General features: G+C 41.9%; 1 protein-coding gene across 2 annotated transcripts in view; it reads right to left on the bottom strand.

Annotated features, from left to right (window-relative positions):
• EPHB6 (EPH receptor B6) overlaps window positions 1-16,315 on the bottom strand; it is a 72,362-nt gene extending 56,047 nt beyond the window's left edge. Inside the window, exon 1 of one of the 2 annotated variants that reach the window (XM_027899765.1) lies at window positions 16,168-16,315. The gene's annotated coding sequence lies outside the window, so the exon portion shown is untranslated. Of the gene's footprint in view, window positions 1-15,691; window positions 16,081-16,167 lie in introns of those variants that run through there. The other variant, XM_027899764.1, reaches the window with a different exon arrangement.
• Between the last annotated feature and the right edge of the window lie 2,970 nt (window positions 16,316-19,285).

Raw genomic sequence — 19,285 nt, 5'->3', positions numbered from 1 at the left:
CCACTATTCCCTCTTCTCCTCCAAATCCACCTGCAAAGTAATACACCTTGTCACAACAGGATTCTTCAAAAAAATTCCTTAAATACCCCCTTATCATCCTGTCTCTCTTCCAACTACATGAACTTGTTGGTAATGTACCATCTGTCAATCCTCTTACGCCAACTCTTCCATAAAGGATTCTAAACCCCTTTTAGGCATGTATTTCCTTAGGTAGCGGAATTATCTCATTCTCCTTGGAAGTCCTGAAAATTCTAAAGCATCTGAGAAGTATGACAGTTCCTAAGAATCCCACTATCTTTTAATGATTCAATCCTATAAAACTGTGAAGATCCCAAGCAGTCAGAACAGATGAGTAACTTTTGCTTTAGTATCAAGATCCAAGAGATGGAGGATGGAAGTCTCCAGGTTATCTGCTTACATTATTCACCAATGCTATCATGGCTGTTTACTTTGGCACCATCTCTGTGCCACTGTACCTGGATTACCAAAATTTATGTTCAAGATACCAATAAGAGAGATGAATACAATCCTCACCAGTATTTTCAAGAATCTCGGTTTCTTAGCAGAACAACCAGAGAGGAGAAGAGTTCTTTGGGAAGCTTGTCAAGATGAGTTTTGAACATTGCCAAGGATGGAGATTCCTCAGCTTCTTTGGACATCTATACCAGCACTGATGTGATTTTTTTTTAAAATTATTTTTTCATGAGGGATTTTTTTCTTTCTTCTATACAGTCAGAGTCTCTCTTGCTCTATTCCATTGTTTATTTCAACAGAAGAGGGACAGCTCTTGCCCAGCATCTTGCCCAGCTTCTTATACCCAAGACTGCAAACACAAACAATTTCAGCTGGAAAGTCTCAAATGTGAAACATAATACGCCTGGCTTAACTGGCACTGTTTAAGGTCTATTTCTTCTCACCAGACAAAACCAGTGCTGTAATTTCTCGCTTTTTCTGAACTCAGTCTTGAAGTGGGAACACTTTAGTACAATTCCAGGCAAATGATGCTCAGTGCTACAGAACAGATAGCAATAGCGCTCCCATATGTACTAAATCAACGATGTTATTACAGTTCTGAGCTTGTGGGATTTCTCTCTCAAAGGGGGCTGCTGTGTGCCCATGCTGTATCGAAACTGTGGCAAAGTATTTAATGCAGTGAGTATCTCTGAGGCACTTTCCTTATGCAAATAAAGGATTCCCTCAGAGTTTAAGCACCTGAAGAGCCATGGGCACTAGTGTTGCTTAACAGGTCAGCATTAATTCAAAATTCTCTTCTATCAGTACATGTGCTTTTATTGGAAAGGAAGCACATTTGCTCCTAGGTTTATCTAGTCATTTATTTTAGAGTACCCCAATGAGTACTCAATGTCTTGAGTCTTGATGGAGGTGGTCATACACCTGACAAACCTAAGATGGGCCTCCTTAAAATGGACTGATTCTATTTCTTCTGGATTTGCATGGCACTCTGAGACTGACCGAAATAGTGACAACATTATAAACTGTGTTAATTCTGTTCTGCTGGACCTAAGCTTTAAAGAAAATACCTTGTTTTCTAATATTTTTGATTCTATCCATAAATCTTTAGATAGACCTTCATTGAAGCATGTTCTAGCTTAGTATGCAGACAATATGTAGTCACAGATGAGAAAGTAATGCACATTTGACCCTATTCCCCTCTGACAGATACACACTGCAGAACCTGACATCAAATAGCATTAAACACGCATCTGAACCATGTACCTGGTCTGGCTTCTGCAGGAGGAATTCAGGTATACCTTTAGAATTAAGAAAAAAGCTAGGATTGTTCAGGCACTGCACAAGCCTCCTGAGAAAATACAAGGGCCTGATAGATTCTTCTTCTCCGTTAATGAAATGTAGCTGTTTCTTTAAGCTCTGTGAAACTGGAGCAAACCAGAGGCATCAGGAAGAACTATCAGTCTTGTAGTCCTAATCTCTACAGAAGACCTATGGGTAGTTCTGATATTCTATTCCTTAAAAGCTGATAGGAGATTGATCCACTGCAGAGAGGATGCTCCATCCTGCACTACTTTGTAAAAATCTCAACTCTAATACTCGTTCAAATTCTTTATTCCCAGGAAGCATGGAGGCAAATGGAAACAATGGACATGAACAGCAAAATGTAAAAACTGTCAGTTCTTAATCAAGAGTTCCTGACAGCCTTCCTTATTGGAAGAACACTTGTATTTTTGAATGTGCAGTCAAGAGAATAACAATTCTGCATGCTTTAGTGCAAACTACATTTCAAACACAAGATTACACTGAAGCAGACCACTGTCCACCTAGCCCAAGTTTTCTCTGTGCCACCAGCGCCAGGGAGAGCTACATGGAGATGGCTTACAAGCCTGGCCTCTACGTGATCCACTCCCCTACTATATCTCCAGTATTCACAAATAAAAAACAAGGGTTACTAAAGAGTATCTCCCAATACATGCCCATTAATATCTCTTTAGGAATTTATCCAATCCCTGTTTTGAACTTGCAACAGATTTGGAAAGATATCTCTCCTCGTGCAACAAAGTACTTTTATGTGTTTAAAATTGTTCTACTAATAGAAGTTGAAATAGTAACAATGCCAATTTTTTTTTTAGCTTTCAATTCTTCTTAACTGTCCCAAGATCTTTTCCAAATCATCTTGTTTCCTCCCACTGAACAATGCTTCTTCCTCATTCATTGTTAACTGACTCTTCTAGGCTTATCTCACAGTAGAAATCATTATATGGGTACAACTTCCCTCTGCCACACTTGATTCCATGTATTTCCCCCATATTTGACATCCTTCTTCACACAAAGGATCTAGATGCAATATAAATGCACCTCAAAAATACTTCAGGGCAGAGAAAATGCTGTACCTTTGCAAGCACAGTCTTTCCTCCTCTTGCACATTTTGCATTGTGACTCATATCAGCTTAATATTATCTCTGAGTAAGAAGCATTAAGAAGATAAATGAGCACAACATCTGGGAGAGTCAATAAACTACTATTCCAATTAATTTGTGCTGCACACTGATTCATCACATTTAGTCAGCGAACAAAAAGTGGAATTAAGACTTCTCATTCATGATTAACAGGGAACTACGATAGTTTTACACATCAAGGAAGAGGTTTTCCCCTCCTTTGTTGCCCCCAGTGTTCTCCCACTATAATTGCTCCTTTGCCACTGAGATGCCCTTGCAGCTATGGTCATGCATCTCACAAGGCTAAATCTCATAATGCTGTTGTGAAAAACTGTCATTCAATGCCTGTCCAACACTTTGAGCATTACATAATACTGCCTACCTTCTTCCTTAGACAATAATTACAATAACTGCTATTCATAGAAATCTTTCTACACCCCAAACAGGAAGTGAATGGGGGGAGAGCAACACATAATTTATTGCTCTGGGCTTTAATATTATGAAGTTAATGTGTTTTCTTCAAAAAATCTATCACTGGGACACATACAGCAGCACAGAGAAACGTTCAATTAAATAAATAAATCATCTTGATAGGTGCTGTATATCCTTTTATCTTATGTTACCATTTGAGATTACTTTTAATTACTCCAACATACTTTAAAAGTACCAGAGAGGAGAGTCGAATTTGTAACAAAGCCTTGTGGATTTTTTATGGTTTGTTCAGTTTATTAATTTAATTTTGAGAGAAAGGCTCGAGGTGAAATATATAACTAAGCTTAAAGGAATTTTTCTTCAACAGTGTACTTCATAAAATATTTCCTGTAGCTGGCTTGATCATTTGCTTCCTACAGATTATCTAAATAGACCTGTGTCTTTTGGGATTCCTTAAGTTTACAATGACAATCCAATGGTTAATTTTGAATGTTCTCCAAAGAAAGGCATTTATTTCCTTGTTTACCATGGAAATGCCAGGAGACTTCAAGCTGATCTTCCATGCTCTGATTATACACTTCCCAGTGGGATCCAAATTAAGAACTTCCATAGGGAAAGTTCCCTCTTACAGGGAAGTAAGAGACGCTTATTTTCATGAATTTTTATTAAACCCTTGAGGCTCAAATACAGAGCCCAATTTAGAAGCATAATCACTCAAATGACCTCTACAGTCAGTGGACTGAGCTGAATCATCTTCAGCAGGTAACTAAGATCTGCACTAATTAAAAAAAGGGAGCTATGGACAGCTGAGCAACTCCCTCCACATGACTCCCTAGGTGCAGCCTAAAGGTATCTGGGGAGGTTCTGAGCCTCTGTGCTGCCTTCCAACTCACACAGGTGGCCACATTAGCATTTCTTTAGATAACTACCATGCTTTCCCTTAAATCTCTCTTCTCTGCCACAACATATACTTGGCTGGAGTTGGCTCAAGCAGGCATTGCTTGTGACTCTAGCCTTTCCTCCTAACCAAAATTCATTCACAGCTGCCCTGTGCTTCCATAGACTCTCTCAATGCCTTCACATTATGTTTCTGCTACGCGCAACAAAGATGGACACTGATCTCTTGAAACTATAGCAATTAGAAAAAATATTCAAATTAATGATACAGAATCTTCCTTCCATCTATTAGGTACTTAAATTACACGTATATTAAGTACAACTCAGTTCCTGAATAAAATCTCTTCCCAACTCACAAGATTTCACTTCATTGACAATTTATATAGAGATTTGTGTACTTTTTTCAAAGAGACACTGGTCATTATGCTCAAGTTTCTAACACTAACAACTGGAAGCAAAATTCCAACTCCAGAATATTGATAACAATAATGAATAAAATACGTCAGGAAATTCATTGTTGTGTTTGTTATCCATCACTTGCCTGACAGAAACTCTCCTAAAAAAACCTCGGAATCGGAGTGATATAGAAATCACTCCCTTTTTATTTCCATACAGTAAATAAAGGAGACTGCACAAAGAAGAGAGAGAAAAAGAATTAGCAGCTGTCCATCACATTTTTCTTCTTTGATTGAAAGAGAAGATGACAACTGTACCTACCAGGTATAGTTTCATTGAGCTGTCATCAATTTTACTCTAATTTCTCAGGATACTTTTCTCAGTACAACTGTGCACAGATTCTTGCAATGCACTTTTATCTATGTGGAAATAAACATGATGTTTTCAATGTCAAGTATGACTTACCTTTGCACGAAAGGAAGAAGGAAGACATAAGGCTTCAGAGATAAAAAAAAATATGCAATTCACAAGTTCAAGAGCACAGCAGCAAACCTTTCTCAAGTACTGTGTAAAATGTTGCATTTCCAAAATTCTAAGCACAGGATTTTATGATTATGTTACTAGACTCAAGTATCTCTGAAGATCACCACATTATTAACTTCTAGGTGAAAATAATCTGTGGTAGTAAAAATCCTTTGAGAAGTGATATTTCCTTCTCTGGTACAACTGGCAATAACTAAGTTTAAACAAACACTTCAAGTTTCACAGAATCTTATGACAGAATAAGTTTGAAAAAAACAAGGAAAAAGATGCATACTATTTTGGCATTAAAAAGGGAAAGGAAATGAAACTTTCACAAACACTTTTTAAACAAAGGATGTGTGACTGTCCTGGTTTCAGCTGAGACAGAGTTAAATTTCTTCTTAGTAGCTGGCACAGAGCTGTGTTTTGGATTCAGTATGAGAATACTGTTAATAACACAGATGTTTTAGTTGTTGCTAAGTAGAGCTTACTCTAAATCAAGAACTTTTCAATTTCCCATGCTCTGCCAGCAAAGAGATACACAAGAAACTGGGAAGGAGCATGGCTAGCACAGCTGACATAAACCAGCCAAAGGGATACTCCACACCATGGAACATCATGTTCAGTGTATAAACAGCGGGGAGTTGGCTGGGAGCCACTGATCACTACTCAGGAACAGGCTGGGCATTGGTCAGCGGGTGGTGAGCATATCGTGCATCACTTCTTTTTCTTGGGTTTTTTGCCTCCCTCTCCCTCTCCCTCTCCTCTTCATCATCATCATCGTCATCATCATCATTATTATTGTTATTATTTTATTCTAATTATTAAACTGTTCCTAATGCTCTTATCTCAATCCATGTTTTTTACCTTTTTCCAGTTCTTTTCCCCATCGCCCTAGGGGGTGGGGGGCAAGCGAGCAGCTGTGTAGTACTCAGCTGCCAGCTGGGGTTAAACCATGACAGTGACGTAAAGAGTATGTCCCTAAAATCATGTTCTCATCTACACAGCAATGCTGATAGTGCTTCTTTTTCAAGTGAAATTAAAGTTATTATATACCAAGTTCTGACTGCAGATGGAAGGAGAGTGATAAAGAACTCAAGCACAGTGTTTGCAATGGCCAGACAAGCAACACCACAAATCAGACAAATAACCTTGACATTTGCTGAACAAGTCTGCAATTGCATCTGCAAATCTGCACAGACAAACCAAACACAGAGCTGCAAAAGAGCCTTAAAGGCACTGTCAGAACGCTGGAAGAGAAATCAAGGGCCTGAAGGGTTGAGCAGGGGGAAAAGTAAGAGTGGCTTGCAAAACTAAGATATGGATAAGCCTAAGAAAAGGGATGTTTTATACTAATGTTATTTCCCATTTTAAATTAAGAATGTAGCCTTACATGGCACGTCTAGGAATATATGAACCAATATCTAGGCACAAATGCTCAAAAACACAATGAAAGGGAAGAAAACCCAAACTGAAAATACTTTTCTTAAACTGTTCTTTATGGATCAGCTTGCAAAGTCCTTTAGTAAGGATTAATATTTTCTTCAGTTGCAGTAAAGGATCTTAATTTTTTGTAAAAATATCTTTACTGCTCTCATCTCTAATTTTGCTTTTGCCTTCATGAGGGTTTTACAGTAAGAAACATTTACCAAAAGCTATTTGTATTCACAGTATCCAAGGCTATGCTGTGTGTGGGGAGATAGTGGCAGCACTGACAGCCAGTTCAAATATAATGTTCCTCTTCCATGGGAATTCCCAGCATTTTGAAATTGCCTTTCATTCCATGAGAGAAACTGTCATTTCAAAACAGATTACAGAAAAACTAATAATATTAAAGCATCTTAATTTAAGTGCAGGTCTTTTTATTAACCTCCTTTCTGGCTTCAATGAGGCAACTTGGGTTTTCAGAGAATGTGCTTCATAATTTAAGGGTTAATTAAAACTACCTTTTTCCATTTTAATCAGTTTCACAGCCTTGGGCTGTCATAGAGCTTGGTTCACAAATTGTTGGCTTCGTGCATTTGCAGATAGAGGCTACTTTTAAAACTATTTAATTACCAGCATTATTTCTCATCATTGTTTTTATTCCTCTTAAGAGAAGCAAGACTGCTTCTTTGTAAAACAAGGCAGAAAAGCGCTGAAGCATAATCACTTTACTGACTTGTGAACTGCCTTTATCTTGCTGTCCAAACCTCCTCCTCCAGCCCCACTGCATGCAGTTGTTTACCAGGTAGCCTCCATTCAGTTACACCCTCACAAAATTGCAAATGCCAGGTTTTGAGTTCATAAGGTTGCCCTAACAGAGGCCTATAACACATATTCCCTGAATGGAAGTGGGAATAAACAACTACCTTCAGTCGATTCCCTTACGTTTTACTAACTGCACCAACAGGCTATACAATACACAAGCCCTAGCTCCAACACATAAATTAGAGCGTTTGATGTGGAAATGCATGCACAAAACTAGGAAGCTGTGAAGGAGAGAGAAAATGGCTCAGAGAAGAGTTCTACCACACAGTTTTCATCTCTATATGACCACGGTTTGCCTAGACGGGAATTTTCTCTGTTCTACTCTTAGTTTGAGTCTCCTGTTCCCATTAGGCACTAAAACACTACCAAATAATCCTACACTGCCCTGGTCATATTCCCCAGAGCTGTACACCAACACTAACTGTGGTCTGTCTACAAGCATTTTTGCAGGAGACATTAATGAACTGTGCAGTAACAAGCAACTAGGGAGGTACCTTGGCAGCAGTCTCTCATGGCACAGTAAGAACACAGAGAAAGTGACTATGAGACTTAAACATTATTTTGGAAAAACTTTGAGAAAATAGATGGTTTCTTCAGTTTTGTTCTCTTCAGTTTCAGTCTCCAAATCCATAATGCTCAGTCGCTTCTCCTCATGTTAACATGGTCTCATTATTAAAAGGAACTGAGCAACAAGAACAGATATTATAAGGGTCCTGTTGAAATTCAGAAACATCTCACTTGGTCTTTAACTCTAGGTTTCTTTTAAATTTTGTCAACAATGATTCATGCTGGTTCAATGCTTGGACCAGGCTCTCACTTTGGTTTTCGAAACTGTGTTGCCCAAAATTGGCTCTTGTCTACAAGACAATTGAGACAGAAACAAAGCAGAAATGGTAGCTTGAAGAAAAGAAGTGAGATCAAGGTTGCAAACAAGCAAGAGATGACCTGAACAGGAATGACTGTTTGGAACAATTACCTGAGTTCAGTGAAGCATCACAAGGAGCCCATGTGTAGCAAAAGCAGGTTAGAGCCCCACCAAAAATTTGAACTTGCCACTGGCAGAGCCTGAAGAGCAGCCAACTTCATTCTCAGGTCCTTCCCTCCTCCTCCATCCTGCATTTCCAGTTCGATGTTTCCACCCTCAGGAAACGGGAACATTATGTGCCACTAATACTTCAGCAGAACAGAAATAGTCTTAAGAGGAAATGGGAAGGCCAAGCAGGTTATAGTAGAAAGATATTTCAGGCTCATAGCATCTCTTTCTAATGCATGTTTGTATTATTTTTTGTGACAGAGATGAAAGCAATAACACATAAATCTCAGAGTTCATCCTGCCTTCTCTGTGTCTCAAAGGCTTATTTATACTTCAGTGTGGATGCTGGGGCTCATTGCTCTTGTTACAACCACGTCCAACCTCAAAACCAAAGGATTACATTTAAAATGGAGCGAGTACAATACACCACTTCCTTTCCTTGGACACCAACCAGTCTTGGTTGTAACACAGCAGATCCAAGATATATTTTCTGTAGGGAAGGCAGTCCCTCCCCCACTTGCTGGTGAGATGGTAATAATAGAAATGAAAAGAGTGGGGCAGAAATCTTTATTTAGACGACATCTGGCCAACAGTACCAGTCAACTGTAGGATTTTTGTCTGTATATTTCTTTAAGCTTTCCTAATTATTTTTTAAAATGACATTAGCAATAGGAATTCCATGACTTTCTACAATCTACTTGGACCTTTGCTGGAAGAAAACATATCCTAGTACTGAACCTGAAATGATCTACTTTAGGCAATTTGAGCCAGCCCTTTTACTTTGGCTACATAGTTTAGGATCCCGTCAACAGTCTCCCAGGTACTGTAACTCCTCCAAAGCAACACATTTTCAGTCATCATTAAGCTAGTTCTTTTTAATAGCATTTTAAAAATTCCATATAGTCTCCTGATCACTTCTGTTGCTCTTCACTGAGCTCCCAGATCATCAGCACTGTGACAGAGAAGTTCACACAACCAAATACAATTAAAGTACGTGCATTTACATCAGGGACTGTCCAATTTCAACACCACAGGTTCAAAGACACAAAAGAAAATACAGTAGAAAACAGCAGGATGACCTGCTATGATCTGGGGGGGTAGGGAACATAGTTGTTTTCAAAAGAATCATCACCATTTTAAAATAACTTGCTGAGGTTTTAGGGCAAGTTCCCCCTTCCAGCTCTGAGTTCTATACACATAACTCTTCAAACCATTGTTAGACACAGTGGGCTGGTAGAGACCACCAGCTAAGAAAAGCAAGACAGGTACAACAAACCAAGAAGCCTATTATGACCATTTCAAAAAGGGTTGTCCAGTAGGTGTTAATTTATCAGACAGAATAAGACTTGTTTTAGTTTAATTCTTTTAAAGAATTGAATATTTTTTATTTTTAATCTGTTTTCAAAGTTTGATTTGCTTTCTTTGCACTCGGTCATCACACACACTCTTCTGGGGGTAATTCATTAGGTATGATCAAAAGAATCTACTCACGAGACAATTTTGTTATTCTCTTCAGTCAACAGTTACTTATTTACTAATTTGATTTCATAGAATAATAGAATCATGGAATGGTTTGGGTTGGAAGAGACCTTAAAGATCATCTAGTTCCAACATCCCTCCCAAGGTCAGGGACATCTTCCACTGGACCAGGTTGGTAAAAGCCCCATCCAGCCTAGCCTTGAACATTTCCAGCAATGGGGCATCCACAGCTTCTCCAGGCAAGCTGTTTCAGTGCCTCACCACTCTCTGAGGAAAGAATTTATCCCTAATATCTAACCTAAACCTACCCTCCTTCAGTTTAAAGCCTTACATGTCCTGGTCAGAAGTCCCTCTCCAGCTCCCTTGTATCCCTTTTAGGTATTCGAAGGCCACAATAATGTCTCTCTAGAGGTTTCTCCAGTCTGAACAATCTGAGCTCTCTCAGCCTGTCCTCTGGAAGAAGTGCTCCAGCCTTCTTCTTGGCCTCCTCTGGGATGGCCCTCCCTTCACGGCCCTCCATCTTCTACCCAAAGTTGCGCTTAGTGCTTGCAAGAACCTGCAGCTTCCTGAGACCACCCAGAGTTCCTTCTAATTCCAGACTGGTAAAATTATCCATGAGAAACATGCAACTGTCAACACAATTCTTCCAGTCAAGAGTTAAGAGGACTTTTGACTAAAACAAGGAACACAAATCATGCATCATTCCCCTTACGTTACTTCACTAAATGTGTTTCTGGTGCTCAGCCTGGAGCCCTGAGCAAAAACGTAGCTACAGTACAGCTCAAAATGAAAACTAATTACTCTTCAGCACCTGACTCCACATACGTGTCCCAGCAGAACACACCACCAAGGCACATGAAAACTAAGAAAATTCCCTCTGTCAAGTGTTTGATTTTAATAGACTGCTGACTTACACTCAAAATTTGTTCTCAAATTGTCTTGTACTGCTCCTTTATGTATTTCTAACATGCCTAGATACTGGAAGAGGAGAAGGCCACTAAGATCCTCCCTGCACTCTTAATAAAATGAACATTCCTCAACAGAACTCTTCCACTCCTGAATCCATCGTGATGGCAGTGGTAACTGCTGATATGCTAGTCCCCTTACAAAGAACTCATGCACCAAACGGGATTAGTAAACTCACTGAAAAGTGAAAATGTCAGTACATATTCACATTCTCTTGCTGCTGGCACCAGCTGAAAGCCTACTGACATTAGCAAGGGAAGAGACCATCTGGGAGACAACTGCAGGCAAACACCCCAATCCAACTGTGCTTCCATCAGCTTCTTCCTGGCTCAAACCCAAGCAGGAATAATTTCAAACATCTTCCTGGTGCAGAAAGCATTCCAGATTCTGCGTACTGTAATCAAATTGATCCTAGCTGTGGGTGAAACTTTACATTTGGAAATTCAAACAGTTTTATAAACAGTCCAATTTGAATTTCCAAATTGAAATTATTCAAAACCTGCCCAGAAATCTCCACAGTACTGTCCCTCTTGTGACATCCCACTCTCTTCTTAAAGAATAGTTAGGAAGATAAGAGAGTTCTGCCAAGGAGCTCTGCTTCCATTTGTAGACATCTTCAGGATCTGAGAGAACCTGTGGTAAGCCTGATGCTAAAGGCCTCCACACAGGCGTCTGTATCCTACACACTGCCTCTGAAGTGGTCAGCTGGGCCAAACAGATTCATATCATGTGAGTGTTTTGCAGTAAGTGGGAGAGAGATCAGGTCATTTAGGGAGCTTTGAAAGCTTTACAGTAACTTGAAGAAACATCAGTATGCTAAAACAGAAATGTTACAAAGAGTCAGTAGTCCTCAGTCTCTAGCTTCTAGGGTTTAATTATATGATTTAGACACATTGGATATTTTCCAGAGACGTGGCACAGAGCAAAAAACTGCACTTGGAAACTGCAGAATCAGCAGAGGAATCATTTACTTGGCAAGCTTGAGCAGACAGAAAAAAAAAAAAAGCCTCTCTGAAAATGAAGTCATATATGTTTCAATATGCAGGTCTGGGCTGGCGAGAATTTCCATCCAAAGGTGAATCAAGACCTTAAGGACTCAGCCTTTATATGTAAGGCTATAGTTTTCAAACTGGACAGGCTGTGTTCTTATAGTATCCAGCATCTTCTCTCTTCCCAGGACAGCACTTTTTTTCTCCTCTTCAGCCATTGCTGTGTGCACACACGAGCATGCGCATGCACACGTGCATATGGGAGTGGGGGTGTGCATGTGAAACGTTTGAACAAAAATTTTCTTGACAAGCAAGCCTGAGCAACAGAATGCACAGGGGCCTCTGGAGGCATGGAAAATTGAAACCAGTGACTAGAAGAGCTTTTTTCAGAAGTGGTCTCAAGAACAATCTTCAAATGGGAATTCTGTGACAGAAGCATCAGCCTGCTTTGTAGTGACTTTTTCGTAGAGGCCTTCAGTGGGTCAGTACCTCCATAAAGAACACACTTTTTAATTTTTTTTTTTTTTCAAATATAACGTGATAACAGTACACTTCAAAAAAAAAAATCTATTCCTGGTGGCAGAGGAATATTTCTTGAAAGCACAACATGCCTCTGAGAACAAGGTCCTAGTGTAGTTCTTCTGTGTTAAGTTTGAAGCTCCTTGTATAAATTAAAGGTGAGAAGAGTGACAACATGAAATGGAATTTTCTTACTCAGATTTGCTGGTCACATGTTAGAGTGCCATGGCTGAAATGAGTAATTAAGGAGTTTTTATCCTTTTGGGGGTCTGTTTACACAACACAGTCGGCAGCACTGGAGACAGAGAGCTAGTTTGCTGCTGTACAACCTCTACAGAATTATTTACAGAATAACAATGTTAAACTTGTGCACACCCCAGAAGTCCATGACACTGCATGGATGCCAAAGAAAGCAAATATGGGGAGAAGAGGAATGTTCGGCCCAAGTCATGCTCAGCCCAAGACTTAACAAACAGAAGCTAAATTATTAAGGTTGCAAAGGGTCAGAAAACCACTGAAAGTGTGGAGTCGGTAGCTGGAAGAAGTACTTTATCTCTATTGCTTTAAGATGATACAAAACTCGCTAACAAAACATATTTTTTTATTTTTTTAAACAGTAAGATATAACACTAGTATAATATTAAAGCAGGTTTAAGGAAAAAAAAGACAATATTGACAATATTTACAGGAGGCTCATCAGTTTCCCATAGAGTTTTAATCAACTTTTCACAGATATGAGTCTTTAGCTTTTTGGAAAAAAAAAAAAAAAAAGTACATGTTTATGACCAAGAACAGCCAATCTGGAACATTCTAAATAAACACATTTTCATGATAGCACCCTTTTTGGGAGATACTGACCTTTTCTTTTGGTGGCTAAACCACACTATAAAGCTCTAGCTTGACCATACACACCAGTTTGTACTTCTTCCATATTCTACTGTTTGTGTGTGCAGTAAACATGTGCAATATGGCCACAGAAATGAGAATTAAAAATAAACTTTGCAACCTTAAATGTGCTCCAAAAGTACTTTGCAGTCACCTGTAGGGACTTAAGGATAACCTCTGCAGTGCTGAGGGATAATGCATGAAACACAAGGAAAGAAGGTTTTAGGGTGAGCAGATCTGTAAAGGGGAGCACTCCTGAAGCCAGAGGAAAAGCATGCATAAATTTTGTAACAGTGCAGGTATCCAGGGAAGGAGAGTTGACCACAAAACCATTTTATCTTAATGGAGGCACACAAGATAAGGGGTGCGAAATTATACTTCTCTCTTACATGATTCTCTGCATATGGCACATGCAATATCAAAGGGGAGAAGGGGAAGACATCTGCACCTGGGCACAAAGAGGGATGTGAGTTTGTACAGGCATAAAGAAGACAATTCTCAGTGGACTGAGGGATCAGTTCCCTTGTCAGACACATCTGCTGGAAGCCTATGGGAACATGCTGGAGAATAAGCAGCTGCGTCCTTGGACCCACCAGCTGCCTTCCCCCAAAAAAGGATTTACACTGTACCATTGGTCGGCCTGCAAGTAAAATACAGAAGGCAAAGGGAGTAACAGCCTTGCATAAAGAAAAAGATAGGAGGCATTTCTCCCCCAACCCTTTCCAAAAAGTGTCTATAACCCAAGCTGTTCTTGCCACAGATAACAGCTTGGGAGAGCTGAGAACCTCAGAACAATGCAAGAAGACATGCCTTTCTGCAGGGTTTCTGTAGTTAAATTAGAGAGAGATACAATCGCAGTTCATACAATATCCAGCGCCCCATAGAAATGGGCTTTCCAAGTATCAAAATAACCAAACATGTAAACAATTCCGAGCAGCTCAGTGTAAGTGCAAGAAAGCCAAATAGGAGGGAACTCAGAAGACAGGAGAAAAATATTTAGGCTAAGACAACATACATGAAAAAGGTAGTAAAAGAAAGGATGCAATTACATGCAGTTATCTGAAGCCTGACAAAACACTAGTAAAATAAACTGAAGTAGTGACAAGGTGTTGAATTTATGGAATGAAGTTCTAGAGAGAAACAGAAAGTATTTTTTTTTCAGCACTGAGATGGGGTAACATCAGTGGAAAAGGATTATTAAACTGTGGACTGTCTTTTCCTTTCCTTCTCCCAAAGGAACCTCACCACCAGAATTATTTCAAACTGGAAATAAAGAAATAACAAAAAATAGTCAGTAAATCTTTTAATAATGGCTTAGGGTAGGTGGATCTGCTGTGACTACACAAGAAGTGCAACCACATTCAGTTCCATGCTTCTGATTAGAACCTATATAACAAGGAAAAAGGGAGCCTCACTCCACCCCAGCTGAAGCTGCAGATGTGTCTCTGCATCAGATGCATCTGGTGGAAGCAACTCTTCTTGACTTTGTTGTTTCCATTTGCCCTCTCACTCTCATTCCTCATGAAACTGCAAGACTTGGTACACAAATAGTGAAGGATGACCCTTGGGAGATTTGCTTCCGCATCTTTACTCTCTGACTTATAGAACTTGTAGGAGAGGCAGGTGATATTCACCCTTCCTCCCAACCGAGCGAGTGTATTAGCAAGAGACGCTTCAGAGTAAGTGAAATCATCTCAGTAGATCCACAAAACGCAAATTTAAAATTACCCATCACAGCAGCCCCTCCCACATTCACAGATTTATTTAGCTTGAGTAGTAGTAACTTGCATCATCTCCTTAAAAAATAGGTTAACATGGTTTTTCTCTGCCACAAGCACTCATACAGCCATCTGTCCCCCAAAAGAACGCTGAACAACCCTACCCACAGACAAGGCCACACAGCCTTCCTCGTATCGTTCCATGAGAATCGGGAGCGTACAACAGCATCCATCCACCCCTACTTCAGAGACTTCAAAGGCAGCAATTCCCTATGGCTCTTCAGAGAGCTAAAGAGAGAGGGAAACAACGGGCATGGGAGCACACCAAACGCACCAAGCATCTGTGGAACGTGTCTATGTGTGATAGTAATTTCCGTGAGCGGAGAAGCTGACCCGATTCCCCACATCTGTCCTCTCCGTGCCCACAGACGGCACCTGACAGCAGAGGTGCGCTTGGGGGAGGGTCCCAGTAACGCAGCCTTTGAACAGCAGACACCAGGAGAGGAGAAAAAAACCCCACATAACCCGAGGAGTTTTAATCCCTTTCGAAGTAGCACTCGTTTGTTCTGTGTCTGCCCCTCCCTCGGATGGCAGAGACCAGAGGGTACCCGCGACCCACGGCCCGCTCCCTCGGAGCGCTCCGGTCGGGCTCACAATGCCCGTCCCTGCCGGCCCGATCGCCCGCCACGGTACCTTGTGCAGGACTCCAGCAACACCCCTTCCACTTCCCACATTACTCCAGCAGTTTTCGCAGCAGCCCTTCCCGCTAGAGCCGTGCTGTCCGGCCTCCCGGCATCAGAAAAGTTGGACAAAGACCATTTTTCATCGCGCGAGTTGCACCATCCCGACGGGCCAGCGCCAGCTCCGCCGCTTTGTCCCCCGGCCCCGGGCACTGCCTCTGGCTCTCGGCCGATGCCTTTCAACAAGTCGGATGCTCGCGAGCAGTCCCGATCCTTTCGCTACTCTCCAGGCCCTTCTCCGGGAACGTCCTCTCCCCGCCCAGGATCCCTCTCCTGCAGGAGTCTCTTTTCCTCTCGCTTCCCAGGATCTGCCTTGTCCCTTTCTCCAGGCTCCTCTCTCTCTCTCTCTCTCTCTCTCGCTTTCTCTCCCCCCTGCCTCCCTCCCCTCCTCGTCGTGCCCCTCCTCCATTCTCTCTCCGCCCCCCCGACCTGCTTTCCTTCGCAGAGGCCCAGCGACGGCAAAGGGGGGTGGGGGCGCTGCGAGACCCCGCGCTCCGGGGCGGCTCCAGCCACTCCTGTCACTTCCGCGGCCATCGCCATCCTCTCTCCCGCACAGCCCCGCCGGCTCCCCCGTCCCTCGCCGCCTCAGGCTGCCTCCCCTCCGCCTCCCTCCCCTCGCAGCCGCTCTGCTGGGCGGGCCCCTGGGCGACACCGGGTTCCCTTCGCGATCCCGGGCTGTGCTGCTCGGGCCCCCTCCCACTCCCCCCACCCAGTCTCTTCCAGAGGGGGGTTTTCCAACTGAGTCTTCCCTCGCCGCAGCTTCAAGGTTGCGGCCGGGCGCCCTCTGGGGATCCCGAGCGTGGCTGCAATTGCTCCTGCCCCAGCCCCTGCCCAAGCCCTGACCCCCGCCCCTGCCACTGTCAGGTTCAGGTCAGGAGTGACAGATTGGCCAAACAGGACTGGTCCTTGGCCAGTCTCTCCTGACACTGTTGAAATTCATGTTACTATGTAGCGTCTCCTACTGTTCGCGGCAACCCCGCCTCAAGTTAGTGCGTATGTGCTTACTTGTGTTCTACCTCCAAATGTTCTCCCTCTACTCAGCCCTAGTGAGGCACATCTGGAGTGCTTTCAAAACGAGAGAGACATGGGGCTCCTGGTGTGAGTCCAACAGAGGAAAGACTGAGGAAGATGGGCCTGTTTAGCATCTAGAAGAGTTGTCTGAGAGGGGACCTTATCACTGTCTATAAGGGTCTGCAGGGAGAGTATCAAGAGGAAGGAGCTGGGCTCTTCTCAGTGGTGCCAAGCAATAGGACATGAGGCAACAAGCAGAAACTGATGCACAGGAATTTCCCCCTGAACATGACGAAGAACTTTTCTGTGTGGGTGACTGCACACTGGAACAGATTGCCCAGATTGATTATAGAGTCTCTCTCATTGGAGATACTCCATAACCATCTGGACACAACTCTGTGCAATGTGCTCTAGGATGACCCTACTTAGGCAGCAATGTCCTCACCAACCTTACCCATTCTGTGATTCTGTGAAGTGTCACAGAGGCAAGGTGCTTGTTTGATTCTAGATACTAACAAACCTCAATCATTGGGGTGAATCAATCAATTCTCCCAAAGGAGAATTCTCCCAAGGGAGAACCTCAGCTTCCAAAATAGAAACAAAGGACTGGGAGCATCTTCTGGGTCTCTCCCTTCTCATTCTGCAAATGTCACTGGGCTGAACACAGAGAAATGCTAGAGGATGAGGCATGCTGCATAAGCCTCTGCTTGTACCTACCATTCAGTGAGTTACACAGGCAAGTGGCAGAAAATGAAGGGTTCAGTGAACTACAGTGTAAGCACAGTGTGCATTAAGGACTGAATGGAAAATATATCAAAACTCAGTGGCTTACAATTCACAAATAACTTGATAACACAGAGCAGAATTTTGGGCTTCTGCTGACAAAGTGACTTCCTTTGGTTTGAAGTATGAGCTTCACGTTATATACAATAGAAAGTGACCGTGATTCCCTTCCACATAGAACACTGGTACACATACGAAAGGACAAAGCACATTAGACACCCCACTGCATGATGAAATATATAAAGTTCTGCTTAAAAGAAGTACCATCAGTGGATAGTGACATATCTCAGCATTCCAAAACCTAGGGCTAGTTTCCACACAGCACAGCCTTTTCTAGCAGTTCTGTATATATGCAGAATAACATAAATACCTACGTCTTCCCAGACAGCATAGTTTCTTTCTTAATCCTCTCTGTGGGGGTTTCTAGACACCAATTACAACAGACTTCTTTCCTTCACACTTCCCTCCCCCCCTTTCTCCCATCTGATTCTAAAAGAAATTTTCTTCAGGAGAAATTGCAGGTATTCAGTTTCTCTTGGAATCTGGTCCTCACTCAGTAGGGTAGTAAATTTTTGCACATATGTTTTCCTTTCTTCCTCGTTTTTGTACTATGAGGAGCATCTGGCCCCTAGAAAGGAGCAGAGGGACTGTACCATTGCACCGGGGTCGGGAAAGAGGTTAACAAGCTGCTTTGTTCAATAGCTGCAGAAACACTTCCTCCCCTTTATGGTAACGGAATATTCCCCCCAAAACCTCCTCCTCCTCCTTCTTGTGGAATGAAAGCCAAGCATGAGCAAACTGCTACACTGAATGGGGAAGTCTGGGAAAAGTTCCTGTGCACGTGTGCACATGCAACGTCCAAACAGTGTTTAAAACTTCACCTGATGAAAGGCGAGCTGACAGTCAATCTTTTACGAGGGATTAATTTTATGGCAGCATTTAAATGTTCTTTCTTCAATGTTGCAGCATTTTGCAATGCTACGGCATTTACATATTTAAAAAAAGTTTCCAGTTTCTGAAATCTCCCTCTGCTGGGCGGATTATTACACCCTACCAGAAAAACTCACCTCTTTCAATATGAAAAAAATCACAGCCAACATGACAGAAGCAGACAAGCAAAAGCTCTCAATCCAAAACTACCATGGGTGGATCAGATTCTCAGGACAACCTTAAATGTGACAAACCCAGCATACCTCATGCAACAGTGTGGCTGCATGATACAGAGCTGTGACCTCCGAAGTGGGGTGCATGCACCCCAAGGGGTATGCAAGACAACCCATTGGGGGGCAGGAGAAAAACATTAGAACTTCAGTAGTACATAATTTATAAACAAATAAATATATGTATGTTGCGGGTGTATGCTAAAGCCTTTTACCAAGAGGGGTACGTGATCAAAAACATTTGGAGAGCACTGATATAGATAATCTTGTGCTCCAAATTACATAGACAGACATTCATTTTATAGACATGGGATTCCACAAAATATTGAGTTTCAAATACCCAGACACACAAACAGATCTTGCAATATTTGAAGAAAAGAAGAAGGTGCAGTTATTAAAACGATGGTGAGGACAGCAAAGCATAATTCACTTCTTAAATACTCTCTTCACTGTGTGAAACATGTTAGGTCTTGAAGAGAAAAGAACTGGAATGTGCAGGGCAGACCACACAAACCAAAGAGAAGAAAACAACCCATGAGAGAGTAGCTAAGGAGGATAAAAGGGAGGGGTTGGGTTAAGACAAGAGGAATAGA

Source organism: Empidonax traillii, unplaced genomic scaffold (assembly GCF_003031625.1).
Source record: "Empidonax traillii isolate 1590-97213 ecotype Southwest subspecies unplaced genomic scaffold, ASM303162v1 scaffold688:size580741, whole genome shotgun sequence".
Classification (NCBI taxonomy): Eukaryota; Metazoa; Chordata; class Aves; order Passeriformes; family Tyrannidae; genus Empidonax; species Empidonax traillii.
Note: the sequence above shows the minus strand (reverse complement) of the source record. Positions and strands in the feature narration are given on the sequence as shown.